Raw genomic sequence first — 16,906 nt, forward strand, 5'->3', positions numbered from 1 at the left:
CTTCTCTGTCCTTGGCAGATTATAACACAATCAAGCATGGCTTTGCCAATGCCACAGGTCTGGCTCAGATCTGGCTCTCTACAGGGCAGAAGAGAGTCTGCAAAGGGCAGTGGGGTGGGAGGTGGGGGCGAGTGAGATAGAGGATGAACAAGGAAGGGTGGGGTGATACTACTGAAGGGAAGAAGTGTGATCCAAAGACACAGTGGAGCTTGTAGAGCTGGTGCAGACGAACTCCCCAGTGGACCTGGAAACAGACACGGTTGGTGTCCTTAGGAAGATTTGGTTTAGTAGGATGAATGGGACAGAAACCAGATGGGACTGGGTTGAAGAGGAAACACAAGAACAAGAATTCGAAACACTGTGTATGAAAACTAGGTTTGTAAGCTTGTTTGTGGAGTGGAGGAGTGAAACAGAAGGTGCCTAGAGGAGAATGTGGGTTACCATGGCCCCTGCACAGTTTTGCTCCTATTTTCTCAGAATCATTTTCATAGAACAGCTGAATTGGCACAAGACATAAGAACATTTTCAATGTTTGACTTATTTAACTCTTTCTTATTTAGATATTTGTTATCATGCATCGCTTGTTTGGCTAAAAAGTGAGTTCTCATTGTTCTAATTAATATCACTCTGTAGTGAATTTCAATGGTAAGCCATTTACTTGCTAATTGCAGTTCTTTATGCCATCAAATTTTACAATCAAGATTCATTTTCTTTTATCTGTTACTTCATTTACTCTAGTCTCATGTTGGTCACTTATATTACTTATAATTTCTAATCACTGACATAAACATTTTCTATACAGTAGAGTCGTAATCTTTTGATGGATGCTTGTTTTTAATTTGACCTGTGCAGAAAGAGCTGGACAGTTTTTTGTATATTTCTCCAAGCACTCCTTAGGACATAGAGCTAGGAGGACATAAGCCTCCTCCTAGTCATTTTCAATGAACAAAAATTAAAATTACACACATAGATGTATACTACCTGGCCCAATGGATAGATCAATGACAAATCCTGTACTGTGAGGTATGGAAGATTCCCTGAGTTTCATATTATGGAGTTTTGTCAATATTTTTAAGTCTGAATTGATGCAGTCACTAAAGTTTTTCTTTTCCATACTGGTTTTTTCATGGCTAATGGGATTTTTCTGCATGTAGTTTAATACTTAATTTGGTCTGCTTTGGGAGAAAGATTGAACTTGTTTCTTCTATTTGTTTTTTTAAATGTCTCATTGATTGCTATGAATAGTCATTTTGGTTTCCAAAAATGTGTATGATTTTCATGAAGCCTATGTTGGGACCTTAGAACAACTGTAAAGTTAAACAGGAAAAAAGCCAGCACTATTTTTGAAAAATAGAAAGGAATTCTTAACCTTAGCTACCTCGACTTTTAAAGTATCCATAGTAAAATAAGAATAGCAATAATTAAAGGTTATAATTATATTAATAAAGCAAACAATCTCACAACTAGTTTATCATCAAAATGTGAAAACTTCCTCTAGCTAGTTCTCTACTGTCATCTCAACCTGAAAATCTCTGTAGTTATACCCTGTTTAATATCCAGGAGTTATTAACTTGTATGTTCCAAAGCAGTAGAGAACTGAGACGTGGGGCTGGCAAAACAGAGCTGTAGATGAGTGAGCTGCTGCTGCTCTGGCCTGCTGGCCCGCCATGCACAGGTCTTGCCCAGGCTCTGGACTTTAGCCATCTAAGACACGTGGGAGAGAAGATGAGAGGAGACAGGGTCGAGGCTATGGTGCACATGAGCTTATGTAGACTAGATGGCAGTGTCAAGGAGAGGCAGCTGAGTTTTGGGGGTTGTAGGTATGAGAGTTTAAATGTGGCCCCACTTGGACTTTCCTCTTCTGTGACACCCTCCTCAGAGGTTAAGATGCCCCTGATGTCCAGCCAGGAACAGAAATGCAGTAAATAAAGGGAGCTGCAGTACCAACAGTGCCCACACATGTACACCAGACAAGCTGGGAAAGAATCTAGGAGCTTATTGCAACTGTGTTTAAGTGCTTTAAGTCCTAATTCCAAGAGACTGCACCAGTCACATGATGCTCATTTGCTCAATTAACAAAGCAACAAGAACTATGAAAAAGTTGTAAGAGCCAGCAGCAGCTCAAGAATTTGAAATGGAAGAAACAGTAAATTCTAGCACATGGGGACTCTTGGTTGCAGATTAAATAGATTTAAAGTTTGTTACATTTAAGTTTCAAAAGTATTGACTAGCCAAGTTGAAGGTCTACTGGTCTATCCTGTGGAAGATCACAGTGGGCTGCTACACTCTGGTTCTCTACCTCCAGCCACATTTTAAGGCAAGTTGCAGGATGGCTGCCTGTTGGAGGAGGCAATCAGAGCCTGAGATTGGAAATTCAGTAAAGGCTCAAAATAAACACTTCATAAAATACAACATGTAGAGTGCAAGGCATGGAAGCGGGCATTGGGCTGCTAAGGGCATGCGAGCGAGCTTCCTGAGCAATGTGGAAGAAATAACACCTGGTTTCCTGGCTCATGGAATAGCAAATTCTGTTTAGATTAGTGCCAAATATGTTAAGATGTATGATCAGTGACTTGATGATTTGTACTGTCCTTTCCACATAATCACCCACTTAGCCCAGGGGGCCAGTATAGCTGAGCAGTGTGAGTGAAAGGATTTCAGGATTTTATGAAAATGAAAAATTATGAAACATTTGTAGGCTTTAATCTCTGTAAGATACCACTTTCCAGTATTGCTCAGAAGATTGTCTGCTATGCATTCAGGTGATTTTAGTGGAGTCTAAGTACTGGAGAGATAGTGAAAGGATGTGCACTTGAAATGTACTTCCCTTCAGAAACTGATAAGAAGAGAAGGAAGGGAAAATATAGCGTAGATGATAGAGGTTTTGTTTATCCCTTTTGCATCAAAATCAAAGTTGTGACAGAAACATGAGCAAACAGCAAGCAAAGTCACCTGGGATATAGATGAACAGAAGCACTATAACTAGGGAGAGAAATAAGAAATCACCCCACAATGGTAGTAGGTAGGAGGGGGTGTAGTTGTGAGGCTGCCCGGTCCCCAGTGGCTGAGTGGGATGGACTTCCGCGGTGACAGACCTGCTCGCTCTGAGCACGAGCGCTAGGTGGACTGCTCGGGAGTAACCAGGGACTTACAGGGGAACACTGAGTTGTCAGAGCGAGGGCCAGAGGCGAGGTTCTCTTCCAGGCAGAAGTGTTGGTGGAATCCATTGTTCCTCTGTTGTGCTCTCCCCTCTCCCAGTGTGGAGGCAGTGCCACTATAGCTGAGACAATATCAAACTGGATAACAGAGGTTGCTCTGCCCAGAGGATTCCCTGAAACTCTGCCTCCCCCAACTTGCTGGCCCCACCCAAGCCACATCCAGTTGTGTCCTCGTGGAGTTTGGTGCTCTTTGCTGAGCCAACTGACCTCAGGCAGTTGCCTCAAGATACTGAGGCAGCTGACCTCAGTTTCTTGAGGCAACTATAAACACAGAATTGCTTGCTGAATCTTAACAGGTAGCCTCAGAGGGGCACCAGCTTGGGCTAAATTTGGCCTGCAACTGAACCCCTCTCAAGACTGCCACTGGAAATCTACTACACAAGGCCATGCTAATAAGACCAGGAGACTTAGGAGCTTTGCTTAGTCCATAGAAACAGACATGGAAAGGCAGCCAAAATGGGAAGACAAAGAAGCAGAAACCATATAAGAGAATAGAACAGAGATCCAGGAATAATGGAGTTAAGCAATCTAACAGATGCAGATTTCAAAACATTGGTTATAAAAATGCTCAATGAACTTAGGGAAAGTGTAGATGAACTCAGTGAGAACAGAGATAAAAAACATAAAAATGGAAATGGAAATTATAAAAGGGAACCAGTCAAATAAAGAACACATTATCTGAGATGAAAAGTATATTAGAGGGAATCAACAGAGTGCATAAAGAAGAGGATAGAACCACTGATACAGAGGATGGGGAAGCCAAGGACACCCAATCAGAACAACAAGAAAAAAGAAGTCAAGAATATAATAATAATTTAAGGAGCCTATGGGACACTATTAAATGCAAAAATATCCATGCCATAGGGGTACCTGAAAGAAAACAAGAAGTTGAAGAGCTATTTGAAGAAATAATGATGGAAAACTTCCCTAACCTGGTAAAGGAAATAGACATACAATCACAAGAAGCTCAGAGTCCCAAAAAGGATGAACCCAAAGAGGCCCACACCAAGACACATTATAATTAAAATGCCATAAGGTTAAATAGAAAGAGAGAATCTTAAAAGCAGCAAGTTATCTACAAGGGAGCACCCATAAAACTGGCAGCTGATTTCTCAAAAGAAACCATGCAGGACAGAAGGGCTAGGCACAAAATATTCAACATGATGAAAACCCAGGATCTACATCTGAGAATACTTTATCCTGGAAAGCTATCGTTTAGATTCAAAGGACAGATAAAGAGCTTCCCAGACAAAAATAAGCTAAAGGAATTTATCAACACTAAGCCAGTATTACAGGAAATGTTGGAGGGACTACTTTAAGAAGAAAAAAACATGTATCAAAAACAGGACTAAAGAATGGTAATGAATAACAACATTCCTATCCACAAGTACCTTAAATGGAAAAGAATTAAGTGCTCCAACTAAAAGATAGGGTGGCGGAATGGATAAGAAAACAAGACCCCTACATATGCTGTCCTCAAGAGATTCACTGCAGATTAAAAGACACACACAGACTAACAGAAAGGGGATGGAAATAGATATTGCCTTGATGGACCTAGAGGGTACTGCGCTGAATGAAATGTCAGATAGAGAAAGACAAATATTGCTTGATTCCACATACATGTGGAATCTAAAAAACAAAATAAACAACAATAACAACAAAAACGGAAATAAACTCATAGATACAGAGAATATTTTGAGGGCTACTAGATGGGAGGGGGTTGGTGGGATGGCGAAAAAGGGCAAAGGGATTAAGAAGTACAAATGGATAGTTACAAAATAGACATGGAGATAAAAATGTAGCATAAAGAAAATAGTTAACAATGTTGTAATAAACATGTAAGGGGGAAGAAGGGTACTAGATTTAGTGGGGTGATCACTTTGTGAGTTACATAGATCCCTAATCGCTATGCTGTACAACTGAAACTAATATATTATTATATGCCAATTATAATTGAAAAAAAAAAACTCACTGAATTATATAATGTAAATACGAGCAACTAATTGTCTATTATATTTCAATAAAGCCGGGGAAAAAAAACCACAACATGTATACATCACCCAAATTTAATTTTTAGAAAACATTGCTGGTCAAACTTAGAAGAAAATATCCTCAGGATGACAACACTGGATTGTAATGGGTATAAGGAAAGTGTTGACCATATTAATTGTATTGTAAGATGTTTGTCACAAGGGAATAATGCCTGTTATTACTGGGACAAATGGGAATTGAGGAGAAAAACTTTATCTATCTATCTATCTATCTATCTATCTATCTATCTATCTATCTATCTATTTAAAATTGTCCTAGAGAAAGGATGCTTAGATTCTTAGCAATTTCTCTGGTTTTGTGGACAGAGTTGGTAAATGGTGTGGAGTCAGAACATCTGGGTTCCGAATGAGGCTATGACCTGGAAGAAGTTATTAAATCTCTCTGTGGCTCCATTTTCTTCCCTATAAAATGAGGTTAATGAAAAAATCTACATCAGCCCGTTCTGTTAACAGATGCAAAGCTATGAGAAAATTGAGATTCAAAGACCCTAAAGGAATAGAACACATTTTAATACATTAATTTTTTAAGGTCTGGCCGGCAAAAAAAAAAAAAAATCATAAAATTTAAATTATATGAGGTTATAAAACCTTATAACTTATAATAGAGTATTAACATTTTCAATATAGAAAAAACTCAAGAAAGTTTAAGAATCCAATAAAATCTGAGCAAAAGAATATAAAGAGACTATTTATAGAAGCAGAAATAACTGAATGAATAATGTACATATGCCAAATAATCAGCCTCCCTAGTGATCATGGGTTTCGCAAACAAATGAAATTTTTTTCAATTTGTTTCAAAAGTGAAAAAGCTGATCAAGAACAATAACAAGATTACTTGGTGATAGCAAGGTCATAGCCTCATTTGGAACCCAGATGTTCTGACTCCACACCATTTACCAACTCTGTTCACAATTGCACAGAACTGGTAAAGTGTAAAAATTTCAAATATTACTGGAAATAGCTTAGTTACAGCTACCAAAAATTCTAAACCATAGACCCAGCAAATATAGGAGTAGGTGTCTATCTTACAGAAATACTAGAAGAATACCCAGATTTGTTCATTGTGTAGCATCATCTATATGAAAGTTAACTGAAGTCAACTTAATGTGCCAATACAGGTGCATAGTTAAGTAAACTATGATTCTTTCTTATTCTATTGTGCAGCTACATTAAATTAAATGATGTAGATCAATACTCACCAGCATTCAAGGGTGTTTATGTAATTATGTTTTCTTCAGTGAAAAAGCAAGTTAAGGAATAAGAATGATCACAGTGTTAAAAATTGATATCTAATCAACCTTAAAGTTTAGGATATAAAGCTATCAAGGGTAGAAATGGGATCATTTGACTTTTGTTTTCTGAAACCTACATATCTCTTACTGTGTACTTTAAAAATTAGCTAAATGTTTAAAATTGATTTTAAAATATTGTTTCCAATATTTCTATAAGATTGAAGCAAGGGATGTTTATTGTAGCTCAGTATCCCATACACTTGCAACTGGAAAAAGAGCACTGTCTTTGTATCACCAGGAGGAAACATGGGGAAAAATGGTTCGCTGGACTCTCTAAAAGGCAGACGCAGAGCAGACAGCACTGTCACTTAAAACAGTAGTAGTCGGAATTTTCCACCAATACAGAAATAAAAAAAATGCTTGTGAATATTTCTCAGTTGATAAAAACTTTAAGATATTTTTATATACAAGTAATGTTTTGAATCTTAGAAGTCTATTTCTTCTTTAATGTAGGAGATTTCTTAGTAGTATGAATGAATAAAAAGCACATCTTGATTTTTTTTTCTCCAGACTCTTCTAGGTCGTGGAGTTATGTTTTTGCTCCTCTTGGTAGTGATTTGTTTCCTTCATACAGAAAGAAACTTCTCTGATTTAATATCCTGCTCCAAAATTACCTTTACTGTGCCAGATTCTAAGAAATCCTCCATGAATCTCTATTTCAATCAGAAGGAACGTTCATGGATGAAAATAACATGGAGGGTCTGCTGGAATGTGCCCGATGGAAGAGAGACATTGAACAAGGTCTTCTGGTACAGATGTAGCAAAAGTCTCCTCCTTGCAGCGAATAGAAACCTAAATCATAAACTAATAAGTCATAAATATATAAATCAGTATATATATATATCCATAAAACCATCACAATCAAGATAACAAAGATACCTGTCACCCTCAAAAGTTTCTTCATTCACCTTTGTAATCCCTTCTTCTGTCCCTCTCCAACCTCACCTCCCCATTCCCAGTCAGCCCTTTCTGTCCCTATAGACAAGTCTGTATTTCCTAGAATTTTATGTTAATGGAAAAATACAGTATGAACTTTTTCTTCTTCCATTCAGCTTCAAAGTTTTAAGATTCATCCATATTTTATCATATTTCAATAGTTGATTCTTTTTATTGGTGAATAATATTCTATTTTACGGATCTATGATAATTTATCATTTCACTTGTTGATAGCTTTTTCCCCCAAGGCTTTGTAATACAAATAAAGCTGCTCTGAATACTTGTGCATAAATCTTTATGAGGACATATGCTTTCATTTCTCTTAAGTAAATATCTACGGGTGGAATGGCTAAATCATACTGAAAGAACACATTTTATATTTCAGGAAGCTGCCAAATCATTTTCCAAAGTAGTCGTACTATTTGACATTCCCACCAACATTGGAGGAGAGTTCCAGCTACACCACATTTCTTCCAGAAGTAGTTACAGATAATCTCTTTAATTTTAGTCATTCCCATAGACTGTAAGTGCTATTTAATTATGCTTTAAATTTTCATTTCTCTAATGATTAATGATGTTGAGTATCTTTTCATGTCTTTATCTTTTACGTCATCTTTGGCAAAGTGCCTGTATAAATCTGTTAAATCTATCCACAAATATATTACAGAAAAAATTTAAAGAATTTAAAGAACTACCATCCATCAGTCTCAACTTTTTTTCCGAGTCGTGATGTGACTCACGTCATAGTCTAGGCAAGAGGAACATCTTAACATTTCTCCAACAAAAGATTAGTATTTCTCATCTGTTAATATAGATCATTCAATAGTAATTAGAACCTTCCTCCCTCAGCCTCCTTGTCCATACTCCCAAAGCTGTTGATTGGCCCTTGGCTGAAATTAATCCAAGAATGATAAAGCTCCACTATTATGGTAACAGGTTTGTGGACATGGATCAATAAATGGCTGCACATGGTTTTATGGACAAGAGCTAGGAAAGAAGACTAGGTATAACATAACAGCAGTGCTTGAGTCATAGACCTGGGGGATCTCCCTGCTGTATATCAATACTGTTTTGATATTACTTCTTATTTAAACTTATTCCTTTGGTTATAGGTACAAAAGAAAAATGAAAATACATTCATGCAAGCTGAAGTTTAGGGAGCACCATTAAATAGCACATGTGTTTATAGCCACATTCACCCTAAGTGGGAAAATGCTTAGTACAAGTGAACATCCTGCAGAGAGAATGGCTGGATGCCACTTGACTGTTCAGATGTCAACAAATAACCTTGGTTGAAACATGTGGGTTAGCTGGTCAAAAAGCCATTCTGTATCATTCATACATGGGTGCCTGTATATGTGTGTGTAGGTTCACGTGTATTTGCCTTTGCGTGTGTGTGTGTGTGTGTGTGTGTGCACGCTACAGCAGCAAAAATCCTGTGCCTACAAAGAAATAGTGTATAAGAAGCACTTAGACTATTAAGACTTCATCAGCTTTATTTATATCTGGATTCTCATCTTTTCTGCCTTTGAATAAAGTTACTCTCTATGGTTTGAAATCAGCGGTAATATATGGCTATGTGTAAAGCCAGATAGGTGATTCAGTAATCAGGGGGATCATTTCATTATATAAATATCTAACCAATGTACTGTATACTTGAAACTAATAATAAAATAAAAGGCTAAAAAAAAAAAACTCATTACCAAGAAACACAAACTTAAATAAACAATAGATTATTCTTCCCAAAACAGAAATTCTGCTCAGAAAATGGCATGGGAAGCTACTGTTGAACTCTATTGTTGATTGTGAATGCTTAAAATCAACTCGAGGTGTTGCAATTTTGAAAGTTTTTGAATGACATAATGGGCTAGATAATACAAATCTGAAATATAATGGAGTCAAAATATTTCTGCTCTAATTATTTGATACTGTATATACATCAAGTTTTCCATACTGTTGTATTTATTTTGGGCCTGTTTTCTTCTTCAGGAGACCGTTTCATAAAGAGTCAACCTTTAAAGCTATTTTTCTGGGATGTATCAAAACAGATTTCAATTTGAACCAGTAGAGGGCAGAATAATATTAGTTACTATAATGCATTTGTTCTGTGTGAACAGTAAGTAAATAACTAGGTATTCACATGTCCTAGTGCATTTGGTTAATTAACCTACTGCCATGTTACTTTCATTGTTAATGAACACAGATAAGGCTTTTGTTTTTTAGCAGCACTCAGCCATACAGATATGCTTCTCGGCAAAGAGACACCAGAGGACAAAGGTAAGTTATTAAAATCAGGATGTAAAAACTTCCAAAATTCCCTTAGAAAATAATTATATTGAATGGCGTGATGCAGTCACATTAGGCAGTAAATAACAATACAGAACTGGTAATTAGGCTGACATAAAAATTTTAAAGCTTACCTTTCCCCCTTTATTTTGCATTATTTTATTCTAGATTTCCATAAATACATTTGCTGTTTAATGACATTTGGAAAATCTTTGAACAAATTGTTTCTAAGCTATTTTCCTCAATGGATAATGTGATTAGTAACATGGGCTTTAGATCCAACTACTGAGAACAATTCAAAAAAATCTTTGCATCAGTATTTAACATAAGAAAAAAAACCTGTAATTGCAAATATTTTTGTGATATTTATTAAAAAATAATATACATCATAACTTTTAAGACTCCAAATTAATGAGAAATAAATGAATGCATTTGAATAATATCAAGCCCTTTTTTTAAACAAGAGAAATTAAAAATTAGGTAAAAGGCAACAATGCTTATTTTCCCCTCTAGTTTTAATATTGTGTTGGGATAATAGACAGTTAAAAAGTTCTAGGACACACAAGAGGAATCAAAGTTATTATAATACGTAGATAATATGGTTTCTTAAGGGAAAAAGCAAGGCTCCCTTTGTGCCTTCTTAATGACTGCCCTCGCTCCCCATTAACCTAACCGCTCTTATGTCCTCTACACCTATAGATTGGTTTTGCAAGTTTCTGAACATCCTATAAATGAAAAAGACTCTTCAGGAACATTTTTAATCTAGCTTTTTCACTCAATGTTCTGTCTGTAAAATCATCCATATTGTTTCATGTATCAGCAGCTCATTATTTTCATTGTTATGAATATGTAGTTTGAATAGATCAAATATATGTCAATTCTTATATTAATGTATTTTTGCTTTGTTTCTTTGGCATGTGTGGGGGCTACTATGATTAAAACTTCTGTGACTATACTTGGACATTTCTTTTGGTGGATACACACTGAGGAGTGAACTGGCTTTGTCACAGAGTGTATATTTACATGTTTATAGATACTGCTAAACACTTTTCAAAAGTTCAAAAAATTTACAGTCCCATTATCAATAATTGAATGTCAGTCATTTTAATTTTTTAATTTAATCTTTTTAGTTTTAGCCATTCTGGGGGTGTGGCGTGTCATTTTGGTTTTAATTTGAATCCCATGAACGGCAACGATGTTGAACACTTTATTTTAAGGTTTATTATTTGAATATTCTCTTTTATGAAATACTTGTTCAAATTTTTGAATGTTTTTAATTGGACGCTTTTGAATTGACATTGAAATAAATACTTTAAAAGATAAAGGTAAAGGAGGTCAAATATATGGTGACAAAAGAAAATTTAACTTTGAGTGGTGAACACACAATGCAATATACATATCATGTATTATTGAACCGTGTATTTGAAACCTATATAATTTTATTAACCAATGTCATCTCAGTAATTTAATAAAAAACATAATAAAGATGCAAAGAAAGCTACATATTCTCCTAAGGATAAAATTTGTCACACTCTGTGACAAAGCCAGTTCACTCCTCAGTGTGTATCCACCAAAAGAAATGTCCAAGTATAGTCGCAGAAGCTTTAATCATAGTAGCCCCCACACATGCCAAAGAAACAAAGCAAAAATACATTAATATAAGAATTGACATATATTTGATCTATTCAAACTTCTAATTTATCCTTCTGTATTGAATAATATACCTTAGTAGGTATAAAATGTCTTCTGTATTGAATAATATACCTACTAAGAATTCAATTCTAGTAACAAACTATAGAAATGATCCCTGAAAGTATAGTCTTAAGAATTCAATTCTAAATGCTCTCAAATTAACTGTTTTGATCAGATTGATAACCACTTTGTTCATCTGGCATGAACCCAAATGAATTTCTGTTATATGAAATAACTAAATTTCTCCCTAGAGATCTATACTTTATATTGAAACTTAACTTGGAATAAATTTCACTAAAGCAATGTGTACTTCTCTCTCTTATGTAGGAAAAGTTATACAATTTTATACAATTTATGGGTCAAGGGACTCTTGCCTTTTTTTTTAACTCAAACTTTGCTGCACCCCTCCAAAGAGGAACACATGTCCACCTGCAGTGACAAAAACTTGATTGAACAGGTTTCCACACTTCTAAGAAGCTGGATTCTTCTTGCATTGAAGGTAAACCCAGGGGACTGTTTTCATGTTATGATCTCTTCCCTGCATACCTCTAAGTTGACTCTGGCTACTGAACACTCACAACATGTTGGTCATCTTCTGCTGTCCCATAATGTTTCAAGCATACAATCCAAGAAATGAGGAAAATTGCTATCAAGTCTTTACTGATAGCTGGTCGAAAAACTAATCCAGTGGTTACCCATTTTGGACAATAACAAGACAAGTGGTCTTTTAAACAGAACAATGGGAAAAGCATTACACTTAGTAATTGAGCTGTTTACACTATTTGCATGTATTGCTTTCATAATTTATCCAATATGTTAGATCCCATTGGAATCATTCAAATTGATGCCAGTGGCTTCTATCTTAACTTAGCAGTTGAAAGCATAGCTAACAATCATCTGGCTGACAAGGACCAAAGGCCCATGAGGAAAAGATTTTGTACATGACCAGAATAATCAGAAGAAAGTTTCTCACCTGGACTTCAGTGCCACACATCATGTCCTTACTATACATTGTCCTTACAAGGATAAAAACCACCCTTTCATCAGAGAAAAATATTTTTTACTCCAAGTAGCTTATACAAATGGCTCATCAGAAGAGTGGAAAAACTGAAAGTCAAAAATTAAGCTCTTAGCAGACACATGTAGTAAACAAAACTTCCTCCTCTCCTGAGTCCCTCCTCACATGTACAATTGACTATGACCATATGGTACTGACACACCCTTTCTTTCTTTTAATGCTGCATTTTAAATTTCTTCATTCACTCAATATTTAGATTGTCCCTGTTATGTGTTGAAGAATGTGCTAGTTAAAGAGTTAAGAAGCCATTTCCCCACCATGAAGTAGGTCATGTTCTAGTTGGAAAAAAGAGAAGTAATCCATTACAGTACAATGTGTCTTGTGACATAAGAGGTAAATAGATTCAGACAAATCATACTATATAGGGTTTCTGTGAAGAGAAAACTTTTAAATGAGTTATAAATAGCAAGAATGATATATTAACACATATTAAGAAGAGAATATGTACTTGGCCAAGGATAGCATGTACATGTGGGTTTTCTATGGCCCTAAATGAAAGGTCTGTATACTATACTATTGGAGGTCAGATGTCAAGAAAGCAGACTCTGAGGTAAAAATTACAATGCCAAGAGTTTACTAGGGAGTGCTATGGGATCAACATTTGAGGGAGGAGAAAGCAGGAAGACTGAGTAGAGGGGAAGCTGAGCTGCAGTGCAGTTAGGAAGTGACCTTGGCCAATTTACATGGGGGGCTCTGTATCTGGGATGACCCTTCAGAGGTGGAATGAGGAGTCTTAGCCTTTATACCTCCATATCCATCAGTCACTGGATCCCAGTAAGGGAGAGAAAACTTGGGCTAAATGATTCATTTCAGCAATTCCAAGAATGACCCTATAATCTCTTTATTTATCAAATACCTATACGTTTCAGTAGAGGGGGATGACTGATTAGTTGGCCATCTTTCGCCTTGGAATCCTCTATCTTTCAGAGGTTTAGTTTGTGTCCACAACATAGTCCAATCAGTTACTCCCATAGATGCAGTTTTGATTTCAGTTAACCAGGGACATGAGGACCAGAAACCCTTACAAAAAAAAATTGGTTTGGATGATTTTCCTTAAAAGGCAGTTATTGATATGGGGTGAACCTGGGATATGAGTCTCTACATACAGCTCCTTTAAGAAGGAAAAAGACAATCAAATCTGCTGCTGTGAAAAGGTAGCGAAAGAAAGAAATCATCTTTACCAACTCTCTCCTAAGGTGCTTACTTCCCTCATTGTGAGAAAATATGAGATCAATAAGCTCCAGGAGACCATACCTTCATCTGTTAAAAGTCTACTAAAGCTCGTAATAAATAAGGGTTTGGTTTATAATGTCTAGTCAAAGACCAGAAGCATCAGCATCATCTAGGAATTGTTAGAAATACAAATAGTCAAGCCCCAAGACAAACCTGTTGGATCAGAAACACTGGGGGTGAAGCCATTCCAATTGTGTTTTCACAAGCCCTCCAGATGCTTCTGATGCATGCTAGATGTGGGGCTTAATTTACTGCAGGTGATAAGCATTCTAAACCAAATCTCTACAAGAGGCCATATTTGTTCTCTTTTTAAATTTCAAAAATAAAATAATTTTACCTTTTTTCTGGTTCTAATATGAATTCATATTCATAGAGGAAATATTTAATCCAAAAAGTGTTAAGAGATGGAAAGTCTATCACTCATATAGTACTACTGTGAACATTTTCATGCATTTCTTTTCAGATATTTTTCATGCATGTTTTATTTGTAGAAAATATGATACTATATTTTGTAACCTGTTTGTTGATTTAATAATTTATCCTAGTACATGTAGCTGTAAATAAGGATAACTCAGATGACCCAGACTGTGAGTACAAATGAACTTACCCTTACTCTGAACCCATCCAAGCACTGCTAGCAGGGAGTCTAGTCTTTTATAGTATTTCTCTTTCTCAATATCTCCAAGTTTAGAACTCTGGTTTTAAAGTTTTAAAAAGGCGCATATATTTAAAAGCAAGCAATTTTTATTTTGTATTAAGCAGTTAAGATAATTACATAAGCAGGATGTCAACTTGATAAAAGTTTGAAGATACATTAGCAGGTAAGGTATTGGTTTTAGATTTAATTATGAGTATTATCTCCTATAAGTTTCCACGTGGCACCTCCTCCATTCCGTTCTCCTCAGTTCTTAGGGAAAAAAAATGTCCAGGTAGAGAAAATGTCCTTTATTTAATTCAAGACTGCAGACGGTATGTGAACTTGAACGAGAAAAGACGGGAGATAATTATTATTATTAGTGTTATCATTAGTTTGCAATGCTATTGTATGATGTTCAGGATTGTGCTGTCTTGAAGGCAGTGCTGGCTTTTGAGTCAGGCAGATTTGGGAGAGAATCTGCTCTGGCATTTGTTAGCTTAGCTCTGTGGCTTGCTGTGTTATTTTGAACAAGTTACTTAATCTTTAAAGTCTTCTCACCTGAGAAAAGAAGATAACAATGAAACTGCCTTGCAATGTTAAGTCGATTACTGAATAACATGTTAAATGAATTATTTGATTCTATAAATTTCCTGAGTTAAAGAAAATGAAAAGTCTACAGACCATGAGAAGCAAATGACCTGTATTTGTAGTTGAGTGTTAGTAAATATTTGTTCTTTCCACTTCCCTACCTCCACGTGAACTTGAAGGTAAATATGTCAATCCCTGAGCTGAAATGTGTAGTCTGTTATAAAGACTTCCTCCTGACTGCCCAGCTTCTGCTTTCTTGGCCCCCTTCACTACTGCAGCTGACCCTGACTCACTCCCAGGATCTTATTTGATTTCTTCTCCTTCCTTTCAAGCCAAATCTAGAAGTATCAGCCAAGAGTTAATATACTCACTCACACTAATTAAACTGAAATGAAATGTTTTGTTCTTCAGCAAGATTTTACATTCAGTGATAACTTTTATCAGTAGACAATGCATCTGAAGCAGAACATGATAAAATAGTAGAACTAGCTACAGATTCTGGGGCCATGGCTCTGCTTCTTACACTGGGCAAAAGTCACTGTGACTGTGGGAGTCAGCAAGCCTCGGTGAATTTCAGTTTCTGGTCCCACGTTTGTTCCATAATGACTTCTGGGGGCTCCTGGCTGGAGGCTGGACTCCTTCACCTTGGAATGGGTGCTCTTCTGTCCAGCCCTCCTCCTTCCGGCCACCCTGACCAAGGGCCAGCTGGCTCGGTCCTGATTCTTCTAACCTTAGCACTTCATACTTAGCACTTTCTTTAACCAACAAGACTCCTTCGTGCATATTTCCGATACCTGTGACTTATTAGATACATTTTATGATTTTAGTTGGTAAAATTCACACCAAAAATTAAAATATAATATGCTGTAAAACCTCTCCCACTATGTCTTCCCTTAGTCTTTCCTCCTTCCCCCATATAAGTAATCAATGTAATTTATTTCTTATACTATATTTATTCATATACAAGGTCTAATATAAAGTTTATTTTACATTGTAATCTCAAATACAGCATTTTATACATGCTGTTTTGCATCCTGCCTATTTTTCTTACTCTACTTTTTTTATAGGATGAGCATCCTTATGCTTTTCTCCAGCTGAAAAGTGTTCCTTTGAATATACCTTACTATTCTCTAATTAGAAGAATTTGGGTGTTTCCTGTCTTTTGATATTATAAATAATGCTGCAGTGAATACTGTTATATGTAAGTCATTTCATACCTGTGCAGCAGAATACATTTCTAGACATGGAATTGATGGATCACAGACTATATGAATCTGTAATTTTGATAGATATCACCAAATTGCCTCCACAGTAATTGTACTAATTTCCAGTGCTCTAGAAAATTATAAGAGCATCCCTCCCCAACATCTTTGCAAGAATGTTTGTTTTTTTGTTTGTTTTTAAATCAAACTTTGGGCTTTTATCTACCTGATAGGTTATAAATGGCATGTTATTAACTTTTAATTTGTACTTCATTATGAGTGAGGTTAAACTTTTTATGTTTTTCCTCTGCAGATTGTTTGTTCATATATCTTGGCTATATTTCTATTGTGTCACTTGTAGAAATATTCAATGACATTTCAGTAATATTTTCAAATCTTGCAATGCAAATTATTCCTAGTTTTTCTCATTGTTTCTACCAATTTCTGGCAAAGAAGAAAATCATTGGCATGGAAGTTCTATATTTAGTAAAGGGTGATTACAGTTGAGACACATTTCATTTTATTTATCTACTGAACTTTTATGAAAATATGTCCATTTGAAGAACCAATTATGAAATATTAATGAATCAATTTCAACTAAAAAATTTTAGATAGGAAATACAGTGACCAAAAAAACATTATTTCAATATGCATAATCTTAAGGTACAGATAAATATATATGTACACACACAA

At 35.9% G+C, this 16,906-nt stretch overlaps 1 protein-coding gene and 1 pseudogene across 9 annotated transcripts in view; both read right to left on the bottom strand.

Annotated features, from left to right (window-relative positions):
• Window positions 1-16,906, bottom strand: part of IFNE (interferon epsilon) — an 80,971-nt gene that overhangs the window by 12,362 nt on the left and 51,703 nt on the right. For 3 of the 9 annotated variants that reach the window (XR_002782620.1, XR_002782619.1, XM_011369710.2), the window contains one exon: window positions 14,513-14,981. The exons of 4 other annotated variants lie outside the window; for them this stretch is intronic. The gene's annotated coding sequence lies outside the window, so the exon portion shown is untranslated. Of the gene's footprint in view, window positions 1-14,512; window positions 14,982-16,906 lie in introns of those variants that run through there. 2 more of the 9 variants (XR_002782621.1, XM_011369711.2) reach the window with 1 other exon arrangement.
• LOC111745396 lies at window positions 11,529-11,606 on the bottom strand (annotated as a pseudogene).

This window comes from Pteropus vampyrus, unplaced genomic scaffold (assembly GCF_000151845.1).
Source record: "Pteropus vampyrus isolate Shadow unplaced genomic scaffold, Pvam_2.0 Scaffold153, whole genome shotgun sequence".
Classification (NCBI taxonomy): Eukaryota; Metazoa; Chordata; class Mammalia; order Chiroptera; family Pteropodidae; genus Pteropus; species Pteropus vampyrus.